The sequence below is a fragment of the Macaca nemestrina genome, chromosome 15 (assembly GCF_043159975.1).
Source record: "Macaca nemestrina isolate mMacNem1 chromosome 15, mMacNem.hap1, whole genome shotgun sequence".
In the NCBI taxonomy this organism is placed as follows: Eukaryota; Metazoa; Chordata; class Mammalia; order Primates; family Cercopithecidae; genus Macaca; species Macaca nemestrina.
The window spans coordinates 51,360,639-51,374,431 of record NC_092139.1 but is presented as its reverse complement, the minus strand read 5'-3'; the positions used below and the strand labels follow the sequence as shown (position 1 = coordinate 51,374,431).

Genomic DNA, 13,793 nt, shown 5'->3' with positions numbered 1-13,793 from the left:
TAAGAGACGCTGACATAATGGTTAAAAATCGAGCCTCAAATTATTTTAATTTAAAGACTTGATTGATTATGAAGACTGAGTGTTGGCTGATATTGGGGAGAAAGTTAGGGAATGAGGAAGTACCAGTTGCTCCGTTTTGTGTGACACGGGTGAGTTTTCTTAGGTCAGAACCTCTCACCTTCCCCATCGCATGGAATAAAAGGCCACAGAGGGAATTGTAATTATTGCTCTGCCGGCTGTGGTTTGGATGAGTATCTTAAACAGACCGTGCCTCAGTTGTACCCTCCCTAACAACGAGGGCGATGACATCCGCTTCAATTCCTTGTGCACCTTCTGGCTCTTCCACCCCAATTCCTCCATTTACTCAAGGAAATTCCTTCTGGTGCTGATTGCAATCTCTTCGATGATAAAAACTCGTCCTCCCTGGGCTGACCCCCAGCAAAGCTTGTCCTCATACCCCGCGGCCCGAGGGGGCGCTGCTTCGGGGGAAGTTAGTTGGGTTTAAATAACGCAGCTTCCTTGGCTGTTCGCGGTTGCGCAACCCTGTTCAGCCACCACCATGTCAGCCCAGCGGTATCCAGAGGCGCAGGCCCGGGGCCGACGGGACCCGAACCTTCTGCTTCCCTCCTAGGCAAAGCCGGCTCATAGACTGCTGGGAGAGCCGCGGGCCCAGAGTGGGCGGAGCTGGCCGCAGACCCCCCCCCCGGTGGGCGGGGAGTTCCTGCTCCGCCCCGCCCCGCGCACAGCCGAGCGCCGCGCCGCTCGGCCCCGCCCCTCCCCGGCCCTGCCCCCTTCACCTCCCTGCAGCTCCTCCTCTCTCCCATTGGCCGAGGTGGAGACCCTCCTCTCTGCCCAATGGCCGCCGCCGCGGCTCGGCCGTCCGCGTCCTGACTGGCCAGCTACAGACAGAGTGGCGGGGTGCGGACCAATAGGAAGAGGCGGCTCGATGAATGGCTGGCCCGGGTGGGGAAGGCAGGAGGCGGCGATCCCGGCGGAGGGGGCCGTTCGCCAGCTCCGAGGCAGAAAGTGCCACGACTCCACACGCGCGCACGCAGCCAGCGAGCGGCCGGAGCGGACGGCGGACGGGACGGGCGGCGTCAGGGTCGCGGCGTCTACAGCTGCTCGGGGGCGGTTTCTTGGTGGAGGCTCGGCCGGCTCCTCTCTCCCGGCGCCGCGGCGGCGGCGAAGGCGGCGGCTCCTGCCCTCTCGCTCTCCCTCTCGTGTCTCTGGCTGCAGGTAAGAAACTTGGCCGGGCCCTGCAGCTGCCGCGCGCGGGCCGGGCCGTCGAGGGGCCGGGGCCGGCCGCGCTGCGCCGCGAGTGACACGTCTCCTCGGCGGCCCCTCCCCCGGCCCGCCCGCCGCCCGCCGCCGCGGCCGTGCACCATCGGGGTCGGGGTCTAACTCGGGGCGGGGGTGCCGGGCGAGCGCCGTGCAGGGGCGTAGGCAGGGCGCGCCCCGTGGTGTGGACCCCGCGGCCCTCGCCGGCGGGGGACTTGCGGCGGCCGGAGGGCGCTACGTGGCGACCCCTCCCTGCCTCTCTCCCTCCCGGCAGGGCCGTCGGTCCGGCCAGCGCGCTGCGAAGTTGGGCGAAAAAAGTTGGCGGCGGGGCGGGGCGGCGCACAGCTGGCGGAGGAAGGGGTTAAGTTTCGGGAAGCAGCCGGATGACGTTGCCGGGCTGGAGTCCGGGCCGGAGGGGTGGGGGTGCGGGCGGAAGGCGGCTGAGGCCGGCCGAGGGGAGGAGGGCGGGATTGAATGGGGGCCCACGGGCCGAGCGCGCCGGTCCCGGGCCGCGGCCCGCTGGTGCTTCGCGAAGCTGGGACGGCCCCCGACGGGGCGGGCCGGGGTCGCAGGGCTCGCGGCGCCGGGACCCGGGGTCTGTCCATGGCACGGACGCCGGGCGGCCGCGGTGGCAACTTCCCGGAGTGCGGGAGGCGGCTCCCTGCTCCCCCTGGTGGCGGGGCTGGGGCCACCGTTTCCCCGACTAGGCGGCGCGGAGCCTGGCTCGAGGGCTCCCGGCGGGGGGACGAGGGCATCCGGGGCCCGGCCCGCCCCGCCCGCGGCCACGATGAATGGGCCGGCGGTGCCAGCCCCGGGCGGAAGCGGACACCTCCGGGCCGGCCAAACGCGCTGGCACCCGGCCTGGCGCCCGCCCCGGCCCGCCCGACTTCCCCGCGGCGCCCTGAGTAGGGGAGGCAGGCCGGGGTCTGCGCTTCCAGTGGGGCGCCCGCGATGCTTCAGGAACCCCATCCCCGGGTGATAAGTCGCGAGTTTTAGCTCTACAGTGTCCCGGCCTGCGAGGGTGACACCGACCAAGTTGTTTCGTTCGGGGTTTCCATTTCCCCGTCTGCAAATCGGGGCTCCTGTTGGCTTCGATTTGCGAGAAAAGCTGTGGAGACCCAGCACTTGTAGGAAGGAGCCACAAGTGTTGGCTGTTCAGTTGGGATGCGTTTGTAGGGAAGTGCGGGACACGGGAGGGAGGTGGGGCCTGGCTCCGGCACTGCGGCGGGCACGGGGCTGCATAAGTAGCACAGGCAGGGTTCTACACCCGGGGCCACGTACTGGCCGCCTACTCGCAGGTCCCATGGCCCCTATAAACCCGAGTTTCTTATCTGTGGCCTGGAGACAGCACCACCCACTCACAGGGTAGGGAGCCACGCCGGGAAGTGCTGGGACCTTGTACAAACAGAAGGCAATTTGGCAATTACTCTGGGAGGTCAGAGGTTAGGAGAGACTGAGAAGCACCAAGGAAATGAAACTCTGAGGGACCTGGGGAGCCTCTCACGTCACTGCTCAGCTATTCACTCTGTGTGCTGAAACCTTCAGGGTAGGGGCCATCCGGATGGCATTTTCAGGAATTTGGAGAAATAGGTCTAGTAGGGCCTCACATGTCACATTAGATACCTCTTCAGAACTGGGTGTCCCCAGAGACCCAGGACGTCTGTCCGGCACTCGCAGGAAGAACAACTGCGAATGTTACCCGGCCCTGTGCAGCTGGGGGACATTCTCCCACTGCCCCTGCCTCCCTCCTCACTCTCCTTGTTTGATTTAACTTCCTGTTAATCTGACACCTAGAGAAATCTGTGACCCTGCAGCATGCCACTTACTGTGTGATGTCTTGACTCGTTTATGAACTTGCCAAAGGTCACTCCCACTATGATCTGCCAACCTCTTTCCCTTCCAGAAAGAAGCTTCCGGTTCTGAGGTCCTGGAGGTGCCATTTCCCTCTCTGTTGAAGCAAAGGCGGGGGCAGACCTCCTAGTAGGTGAAGTTTTCCTTTTGCATGGAGCACCGCAAAGCCGGCTTGCAGGGCTCCTGGGCCAGTGGAGGCCTGGAGGAGGCTAAGGTTGGGGGAAGGGAGACCAGAAAGGGATCTTGGGGTTTAGAAGCAGAGGTTTAGAGCTCTAGGCACTGTAACGACTCTTACCTTTCATACTTAGGAATCTGTCTCTGAACATTTACGGAGAGATTAAGAAGTTACAGTGGTATGGTGTATGAATATTTTTTGGTGATGGGAGAGTTTTAAATAAATCTTAAATCAAGTCACATTTGAGCAATTATGCTCTTTGCTGAAATGAGCCCTAACTCAACAGGCTGCAATAATTACATGGCACCAAACTCAGTTTAAATGGTTGAATGCCAGTGATTGGAGTATTGGTTTATTATGTAGCGGGACACCTTTTAAAAGTGTCGGGACCCAGACTCTTCTTGTCTTTTTAGCCCTAGGAATTTTAACTAATAGATGAATGACACATAGAGGATCAACAGTTCTGTTGAGACAGCAAGTTTTTCTTTGCTAAAACCTTGTTTCAGGAGAAACAAAAATAATGGTCAAGTCGGAATGATGAAGGCAGGGACTGTGATGTCCATCTGTGCATGCTGGGCCTGCAGTGGTTAAGACCGGGCCTATAACATCATAAATATTATCACTTCAGGTGACAGCCATAACATGTTAAACTATTCCCAACTGTCTCACTGGATAAATGAAGCTGAGTCCAACTTGGTTTTTAAGGTTCACTTTTTAGAATCAGATTCCACAACTGTGGTTTACATTTAGGCCTTACAATAACTGTTTTAGAGGGTAGGAATGGTTGTCACCCATTCAGTGGATGAGAAGGTGGAGGCCCTGCCGGTCAGGAGGTTGTCAGGTCAGTTCCTGTTGCCTAGTTGCTAGGCAGTGCGGGCCCAGCCTTCCACATGTTCCCTCCTGGCCGTACACCTCCACCTTCCTGGGGCAGTAATTACCTAAGGGAAGACACAGAACTTGAAGATCAAAATTAAGAGCTTCAGTGGCAGGAAGGTGGGGAGGCATTTGAAAATCTGGCAATGCAGAAGGTGTTTTTCATTTCATCTTTTTCACCAAGGGTCTCCTGTGTGGTGGGCGTTCAAACACTGCAAGTGAGACCTAGTTCTTGCCTGAAAAAGCCACTGTCTAGAACTGTGTTGTCCAATACAGTCGCCACAAGTAGCAATTTAAGTTTAAAACAGTTCAAATTAAGTAAAATTAAAAATTCAATATCTGAGTCGAATTAGCCACACTTCAGGTGCTCGATAGTCACAAGTCGGTCAGTGTGGGTGTCGATGGTTTCCACCATCACAGAAAGTTCTACTGGACAAGCGCTGGTCTAGAGGTAGCTGGTGTTCTCTAAACATTCATGTCTCTGTTCCTCTTGATCATGTGGGAATATGTTGAACCACACGAAACTGCCCATTCTGTAGGTCAAAACCAGTTGACTAGTGGCATTTGATACACTTCATCTGATAAGATCTCACCCTGAGAAAGCATTAGTCCCGCCTCTTTGCGTGCATTGTAAACTGCATTCCAAGAAAAAGGAGTGGGATGGGGGCTGCACAGATGGTGGCCCTGCCCTGGAGAGATTTTTTTACCCAATGCCCTCAGCATCAAAATGGTGACTTGTAACAAAGACAGAAAATACATAGATATTAGGTAGAAAGTGATGGCTTGTAAGGGAAGGTAAATATTTAATTCTAAGTGACAGTGCCTAGGCAAGGAGGCACTCTCACTTAGCATATAGAAAATTAGTTCAGGGTCCTCCTAGGAGACTGTTTTCTTAGGCAGACAAATTCTGCCCAAGTCTCCTGAAGCCAAAACCAGACATATCTGTGTGTCCTTTGTGTGCATTCAGTAACATATGTGTTCCACCCGTAAACAGTGGGCAGCAACTTTAACTTATCAAAAACATTTTGTGATTTCTAACTTAGATTTTTTTTTTGGCAAGACTAGAATATCTGTCCAGTCCCAAAACCTTTTCAGTTCCAAAGTGTTGGAGTTCCAGTGTTCTTGGGTGTCATAAATTGGTTCCTACACTGGTGACTATTTACACAGCTCTGTTATTCTCCATTTAACTTTTTTTTCTTCTTTTTGAGACGAAGTTTCGCTCTTGTTGCCCAGGCTGGAGTCCAATGGCGTGATCTCCATTTACCGCAACTTCCCCCCTCCCCGGGTTCAAGCGATTCTCCTGCCTCAGCCTCCTGAGTAGCTGGGATTACAGGCATGCACCACCACGCCCGGCTCATTTTGTATTTTTAGTAGAGACGGGGTTTCGCCATGTTGGTCAGGCTAGTCTAGAACTCCTGACCTCAGGTGATCTGCCCTCCTCAGCCTCCCAAAGTGCTGGGATTGTAGGTGTGAGCCACCGTGCCCGGCCTCCATATAACTTTGAAAGGATAATTGGGTAGTATTGGGGAAGAATTTTTGAATTATTGGTTGTACTTCTGGGCTCATCTTAGTATTAGTACTCTGTAAAGAATAACATAAAACCAAAGTTTAACTTTAAAGGAAGAAGCTGAATGATGGACAGCCACTTGATCTCTTTCTGGTCAGAAAGGAGGCCCACTGAGACTACTGGAAGTTACCGACTATTTATAGTGATAATGAATATCATCTGCTGACTCAAAAGTTGGAATAAAAGACCATCTTGAATTCAAATCTTTAATTCTCTACCCTGGGCAAGGTATAAGCAAACAAGGTCTGTTAGGCTGTCTTGAGAGGAATTCCAAACTGGTGCCCTGTGTGAACTGAACTTGGCCTCCATATGCAGTTTGTTTCACTGACCTCATGTTATTAAGCAATTGAGTCACCTTTTAAAACTGGAAATTTTTAGTTTTGTTTTTTTTTTTCATTAAAATCTAGATTTGTTTGGGCTGGGCACAGCGACGCATCCCTGTAATCCCAGCACTTTGGAAGGCCAAGGCGGGTGGATCATTTGAGCCCAGGAGTTTGAGACCAGCCTGGGCAACATGGCAAAACCCCATCTCTATAAAGAATACAAAAATTAGCCAGGCATGGCGGCATGTGCCTGTAGTCCCAGCTACTCAGGTGGCTGAGGCGGGAGGATCGTTTGAACCTGGAAGGTGGATGTTGCAGTGAGCCAAGATCACACTACTACACTCCAGCCTAGGCGACAGTGAGACTGTCTCAAAATAAAAAAAACAAATTCTAGATTTTTGGGTTCTCTGGGAGAAAATGGGAATTTCTGGCTATACCAGGTTGACTTTCTTATGTGGCAGCCGTGGACTGTGGTTGTCCTCTCTGGGCGGGGCCTGCGCCCTCAGTGCCCAGCATCTACCCCAATTTATGTGACGTGCTTGGGTATTGGCAGTCCCTCAGGGGCTGGGGGCTGTCCGGTGTGACTGGACTAGTCATCAGCATGTCCCGTGGAGCTGCTGTGTGGAGCAGTGGGAGAAGCACTGGTTGGGTATTCTAATCCCTGGAAGTGAGTGACTTTGGACACGACTTCTCTTCCCTGGGCTTCAGTTTCCTCCTCCTATAAAGTGAAACTAGGCCGGCTAGCTCCACCTTTCAGGCCGCAAACCTCGGTTTATCCTTAACTCCTCACCGTCTCATACCCGTACCCTGTACACAGCAGGTCCCATCAGCTCTACCTTCTGGACAGAGCCAGAGTGACCGTTCTCACCACTTCTGCCTTCTCCCTGGTCCAAACAGCTCTTACCTTTTGATTTTTTGTTTCTGAGAGGGTCTTGTTCTGTCACCCAGGCTGGAGTACAATGGCGCAATCACTGCTCACTGCAGTTTCAACATTGCAGACTCAGTTAATCCTCCTGCCTCAGCCACTGCTCACTGCAGTTTCAACATTGCGGGCTCAGTTAATCCTCCTGCCTCAGCCTCCCAGGTAGCTGGTACCATAAGTGCACGCTACCACACCCAGTGAATGTTTGTAGGTTTTTTTTTTTTTTTTTTTTTTTTTTTTTTTTGTAGAAATGGTGTCTCACCATGTTACCCAGGCTAGTCTTGAACTCCTGGGCTAAAGCAGTCCTCCTGCCTTGGCCTCCCAAAGTGCCAGGATTGTAGGCGTGAGCCAGCACGCCCAGCCTGCTCTCACCTCTGCCCTGGGCTACTTCACCAGCCTCTGGTGGGCTCACTGCCTTTGCCTATGAACTCCCTGCCTTCTAGTCTGTTGCCACAGCAGACCATGTCACTCCTGTGTTCAAGACCCTCCTTGGTCAAGGTCTCCAGTGGCCTCTCAGGGCACCATTTTTGCTCTGGCTTCACTCCTATCGTCTCCCTGCCCTCTGCTCCAGCCATGGTGGCCTCTGTTCCTCAGGCATGCTTCTGCCTCAGGGCCTTTGAGCCTACTTTGGCCTATCCCTGAGAGCTTTTCCTTAGATGGCACATGGCTGGCTCTCTTGTCTCCTTCAGGCCTGTTGGCTACCCTGTGTGGAGTGACAGCCTCTGATGCTCCCCCACCCCCATTCCCTGCCCCGCTTCTCTGCATCACTTTCTCTTCATCACCACCTGACATGTCCCGTATTTGACTGACTTTGTCATCTCCCCCTCTGAAGCGTAAGCTTTACCAGTGCAGGGATGTAGCTTTTGTTTCCTGAGGTATACCCAGTGTCGAGGGCAGTGACTGGCACGCAGTAGGTGCCCATTCTTGCTGGCTAATGGAGATGATTTTGTAACGCTGGTGTTCTGTGAGTATATCATGTAGCCCGAAGGAGTCTGGATTCCTAGAGCATCAAATACAAACACAAAAACATATTCCAGAGCCAAATGCAAGTGAAGTTTTGATTCCCTCCAGCCTGGCTCCAGTTGAGAAATTGACAGTCACATGCGGCAGACACTGTTAAATGTGGACATCCTGCCCTGCCAGTGGAGGCTGGGGTTTGAAGTGAGCCTTAGGAGGTGATGTGGATGTTGGCTCTCTCCTGGGAGCCCTCAGTCTCCGGCCTGGTTAGATTCATCCCAGTGTCTCTGGGAGTCCATCATGCGTGGCACCTTGACAGGACTGGGCCCTTCCCAGGTGCTTGCACCAGTTCTGGGGAGGAGACTTGGCTGTGAGCATCCTTTAATTCCTTGTACAACCAACGAGTGTGAGGCGGGCCTTGCAGAGTAACTGAGCATCTCAGTGACGACACACTCACCAGGAAACAGAACGTGTGTTTTGGGTGTGAACAGTGTGCTGGCTTGCTCTGAAAAGAGGTAGATTTTGTGTTTAGTGAGCAAAAGTGTTCCTTAGCGGGAGAAGGGAGAATTCTTATAGTTGGCATTACATTTTCTTTTCTCTTGGTCAGTCCTCATCATGCTAGGAAGTGAGGGAGGGGACAAGGTTCGTCTCTGCCTCACCTCATGGTGGTTTTCTTTTCTCAGAGGAATTTTGTGTGGCAGTCCGCTAAGCAGGAGGAGCAATGGCTGAGGCAGGTGGTCTGATTGGGAAGAGGCAATACCAGGTCCAGCCCCATCCTTCGTTTCTCCTCTTCTCTCCTGTTGATTTTAGGTGAAGAAGAGTAGATATTAGATTCTAGCCCTTTCTAACGGGAATGTCCGACCTACTCATTTTACTTGGAAAGGTGAAAGACCCTTGTTCAAACTCAAGTGGTGTGTTTTTATGAAGTTCTCATTCAGTGATTAAAGTATACAGCTCAACTGCATTAAATTGGTTTTTAATTAAGTCTGATCCTGAATAGGAATTAGATGTAGCTTTAGTTTTATGAATACATTTTTATTTCCTTGGTAGTTCTAGGTATTTGTAGTAATTAGAAAGGAAAGTCTTAATTTTCAGAATAGTAATCACAGTGATTGAGGAGAGGAGGGAGTCAATGCTGAAGAATAAATGAGTTACTGAAACTCTTAATGAAAAGTCATATTGGTGATGTGTCAAAGGACTCTTAAAAGGTCAACTTTAGTCACTGCTCTGAAGCTCAGCTAGTCTTTTCCTTCTTAAGTCATATCCCTCTTAAGTTGGAAGATCTGAAGACTTATTCTGTACAGTTTGATTTTTTAAAGGACTGCAGGTGGGCCGGGCATGGTGGCTCAGCCTGTAGTCCCAGCACTTTGGGAGGCTAAGGAGGGCGGATCACCTGAGGTCAGGAGTTCGAGACCAGCCTGGCCAACATGGTGAAGCCCCGTCTCTACTAAAAATACAAAAATTAGCTGGGCATGGTGGTACATGTCTGTAATCCCAGCTACTCGGGAGGCTGAGGCAGGAGAATCGCTTGAACCAGGGAGGCGGAGGTTCACACCACTGCACTCCAGCCTGGGCGACAGAGTGAGACTCCATCTCAAAAAACGAAAGAAAGAAAGACTTCAGGAGAGCATGGTGGCATGGCCACAGGATCATAAAGGGCTGTGGGTCCCACTGAGTCACTGCCCTGTCAGGTTAGGAGGTGACTGCCTGCCTTGACCCTGCCTCCAGTTACTTCCTGTCTGAAGGGAGCGATCCTGTGTGGGTGTGAGCGCTGGGAAGTGGCAGTAGTAACAGGGCTCCCTAACAGATTCTTCGGGCCTTAAAGATGCTCCTCCTCCAGGATCTGTGGGGCACGTTTTCCAAGGAAATATGACACATGTTTTAAACTCTTTCAAGTAAAATATATACAGAAAAATGCACTATCATGGGTCTACACAATAAGTATCCACAAACTAAACACGCCTGTTTAACCAGCAGATCAAGAAATAGATTATTCCCGACCTCCCCAACCTCCCTTTGTGCCCAGCTTCCAGCTGCTGCCCATCCCTGGGCAGGGAATACCTGCTCTCTTCTTAATACCAGTGATTGATTTTGCTGTGTTTGAACTTGATGTAAATGGACTCGAACGGCATATGCTCTTTCGTGTCTTTCAACATTATGTGTAAGACTTGTCAGGTTGTTGGGGTAATTGTAGTTTGTTTGTTCTCATTGTTCACTATTCCAGCATGTCAATATATGAGTGTATTCATGTTACTGTAGGTGGCTACTTGGGGAGTTTCCGGTTTGGGGCTATTATAAATAATACTTAAGTGAACAGTCATGCCACAGACTTTTGGTGAATGTCTATACACATTTCCATTGGGTCAGTACACCTAGGAGTGGAATTGCAGGACCAGAAGGAGGTAGGTGCTCGGCTTTAAAAGAAAGTGCCAGACTTTTTGTCTGAAGTGCTTGTACTAATTTATACTCCCACCAACAGTATATGAATGAGACCTTGGAATATATTATAAAGTGATTGATTCTAAAAGGGAACCAAAATGAATTTTGAGTTACCGTTGATAATAAATAAGAAATGACTCACTCAGGCTGAAGTTCTCCGCTGTCACGGAGATAGGATGTTTGGCTGACAGAATTCGTTAATCAAAGGTGGGCCTTTGCAAAGGGCTTGTGAGACGGTCAGATTTTATTGCTGATGAGCAGGTGATACTTCCTAATATAAACCTGAGTGGAAACGCAGCTCTTCTCAAAGGAGTTAATGGAAGGGAATTCAGCGAAGCTCATATCTTGAGATTGAATTCTTCATCAGAACTCTTCCCCCACAGAGTTAATTTCTTAAAAACAAAAGAACCAACAGTTGGGTACCAGACCTCATTTAGCTCTGGCCCATGCGTTTCTAATTAGAAGCTCTGCTAACCTCCAGGGTTTGGCGGTGTCAGGATACTCCTGCAGGAGCCCTTCCTCCCTGGTCCACCTAGTCATGAAGAATGGTATATCCAGGTCTAGAGTTGGCAGTAGTCTCCCTGGCACAGCCAGCCTCCTGGCACATGGCAGCCACGTGCTCCCTTTTCTTTGAAGAGCATGGTTGGCTGGGATTTGGTTTGGCTGTTGGGGGTGACAACACTGGGTTTCTGCTGATAGGATAGGCTGGGTGGCCTGAACCAGTCTTCTAATTTGCTGGATGGCCTGGACAAGAGGTAAATGACATTAGAAATACCTTCTGACAAGCCTAGAATGGAAGACACTGAGGCAGGCGGTGAAATGAGTGACCCAAGAGGATAAGGACAACCCTGAGGGCCTTTGGCGAAATGGGCAAACTCTTAAGTTCTGATAGCATCTCCAGGCACGGGGGCAGAGATTCATGCTGGCAGCGTGATAGGAAACGGGCTCCCTGAGTTGGAACCGCAAGGGGCCATGACACCTTCAGGGAGAAGGGGAGTCAGAGGTAAGCCCATTCTCACCCTACAGGCAGGGTAGGGAGGGGCACATTCTGAGACGTGGGTATCACAAGTTGTCCCTCATGCAGATCCCGTGGCCTGAGTAGTGGGAAACTCCAAGCTGATTTGACGATTCTTTATTTGAGAGCGGACCTGCACAGCTAGTACTCCTGGGCCAGTCCAGGGGCAAGCAGATCTTTGAAGGACTGCACCTTTATCCTGGGCTCACCAAATGCCCAGGTGTAATTATCAAATGAAAGAGAACAGTCCATAGTTAGGAACAACTAAATGCAAAGAATGAAAGCACTGAATGAGGACCAGCAGGAACAGATCTCGGAAAACGTAAGATAATGGACTTGTTGATGGAGATTTTAAAGGCCTTACTCAAACTAATAGGCAAGATTGAAAATACCTACGAAGAAGAGGAAACTATACAATGACCTAACAAATTTGAAAAAGGAACCAGGAACAACTTGTAGACATGAAAAATTCATGTCTTTGTAGTAAAAATCTAACTGCTGGGTTTACTAGCAGATTACATAAAACTGAAGAGAGTGAATGAACTGGAAAGTAGAGAAGAAGAAATATATACAATTTATCTTAGAGAATCACGTAGATGAATAATTTGTAAGACCAATTAAGATTCAGAAAGAGTAGATTCAGAAGTGTGTCTAATTGGGGTTCCAGGAGAGGAGCGAGGACAGAGCCAGTACTTGAAGAGCTAATGACTGAGAATTTTGCGGAATGCATAAGACACCAAACCAAAACCCAAGCAGGATAAATAAAAATAAATCCACATGTAGGCATTAGCGATACAGCAACTCGAGGGAAAAATTCAACAGCGAGAGTGAAAAGATCGTTTTAAGATAAAAACCCAAGATAGCTACTGACAGATCTTTGCTAAAGGAACTTCTCAAGGGTATTCTTGGAAGGAAAGTGATGGGAAGGGGGAAAAGAGAGATATAACAAGCAATGATGAGTAAAGAAAGTAGTAAATATTTGGACAATTCTAAATACATTCAAAAGAATAATGTTGGAGAGGCTGGAACAAGGATCAGATTAAATACATGAAAACAGTAACATCTAAGTTGGAAGGGATAATAGAATTAATGGGGGGAGGGTAAAGATTTAACTTTGAATTTTGTGAGCGCTGTGTGTTACTTTTGTTTTTTTTTTAAAGGTAATTGCTAAAGAGTAGAAACAATGGGGGGGAAAAAAAAAGGAGTCCTACAGTACTGATTTTGATGCCAGCCAACCTTGTTACAAAACTTGACAAGACTAGTAGGAGGAAAGAAAACCGTCAGTCAGATCTAATACCTGAAAAGAAAAACCAAATCCAGCAGTATGTATGACTAAATCGTTTGATTCTAGGAGTTCAAACCTGGTTTAACGTTTAAAAATAAGCTTATATTCACCTTCCACACCTACAGGTTATAGTAGAATAGTATGATTATCTTAGTAAGTACAGATAAAGTATTTGATAAAATTCAACATGTACTTATGTAAACTAGGAATAAGAAAGCCACCTCTTTAACCTGATAAAGGATGTCTACAAAAAGGCTTAGCAAACCTCACACTAAAGAGAGAGGCACCTAAATCTTTCCCTTCGATATGAGAAAAACAGAATACTTGCTGTCATTCCTTCTCTTCAGCACTGTGTTGAAGGTCCTCCCCTGTGCAAAAATTCAAGAAAAATTAAGCAAGCAATAGGAAATTGGGAAGAAGGGAACAAAACTGAGATTCATATGCTTATATGTGTAGTTTTTTTTTTTTTTTTTTAATCGACAGATACGTTACTAGAATTAGGCAAGTTGCTGTGGGGGAAATAAATCACCCTCCTGGAATCAGTTACGTTTCCGTATACCAGCAACAAGCAGAAAATGAAACTTCAGAGCTACCTTTAGGGTGTGAAAACTATGAAAAACTAAGAAGTCACTCTGAAAACATGTAAGACTCCATGGGGTGTATTATTTTCCATCTGGATACTTGGGGTGTTCTATTTAGATCTGATCCTTATAATGGTATACATTAGCACATATGATCCTGATATGATATTGAGTAGACGATTGATTCATCACTTACCATATTTCATGTGGTGAGGTTTGATTGGATACAATACAGATGAGATTGACCCCTGCTTTGGGGAGACAAATGTTTACCGCACTAAGAACTCCCTTGTGGGCTAGCACATCTTAACTGTTCATATCCAGTTTGAGACATCAGTTCTTGATTCCTACCACCTAGGCATGCTGTCTTCCTCAATAAGGTGAAGCCTGTAGGCTTCTTGGAAGTTCGCAGAAGATTTAGGTCTGTTTAAGTACTTACTTTCCAAAGACTGTTATTTGGAGAGACACCAAAAATTGTCAATTCTTTATTTTTTTCCCCTTCAGGCATGGAAATTGAATCTGAAATG

The 13,793-nt window shown here is 49.5% G+C and overlaps 1 protein-coding gene across 5 annotated transcripts in view; it reads left to right on the top strand.

The window, feature by feature from the left end:
• Positions 1 to 974: 974 nt before the first annotated feature.
• LOC105486856 (ribosome binding protein 1) overlaps positions 975 to 13,793 on the top strand; it is a 68,543-nt gene continuing 55,724 nt past the window's right edge. For 2 of the 5 annotated variants that reach the window (XM_071079701.1, XM_071079700.1), the window contains exon 1: positions 1,106 to 1,236. The gene's annotated coding sequence lies outside the window, so the exon portion shown is untranslated. Of the gene's footprint in view, positions 1,237 to 3,181; positions 3,259 to 13,793 lie in introns of all 5 variants that reach the window. The other 3 variants (XM_071079699.1, XM_071079702.1, XM_011749936.2) reach the window with 3 other exon arrangements.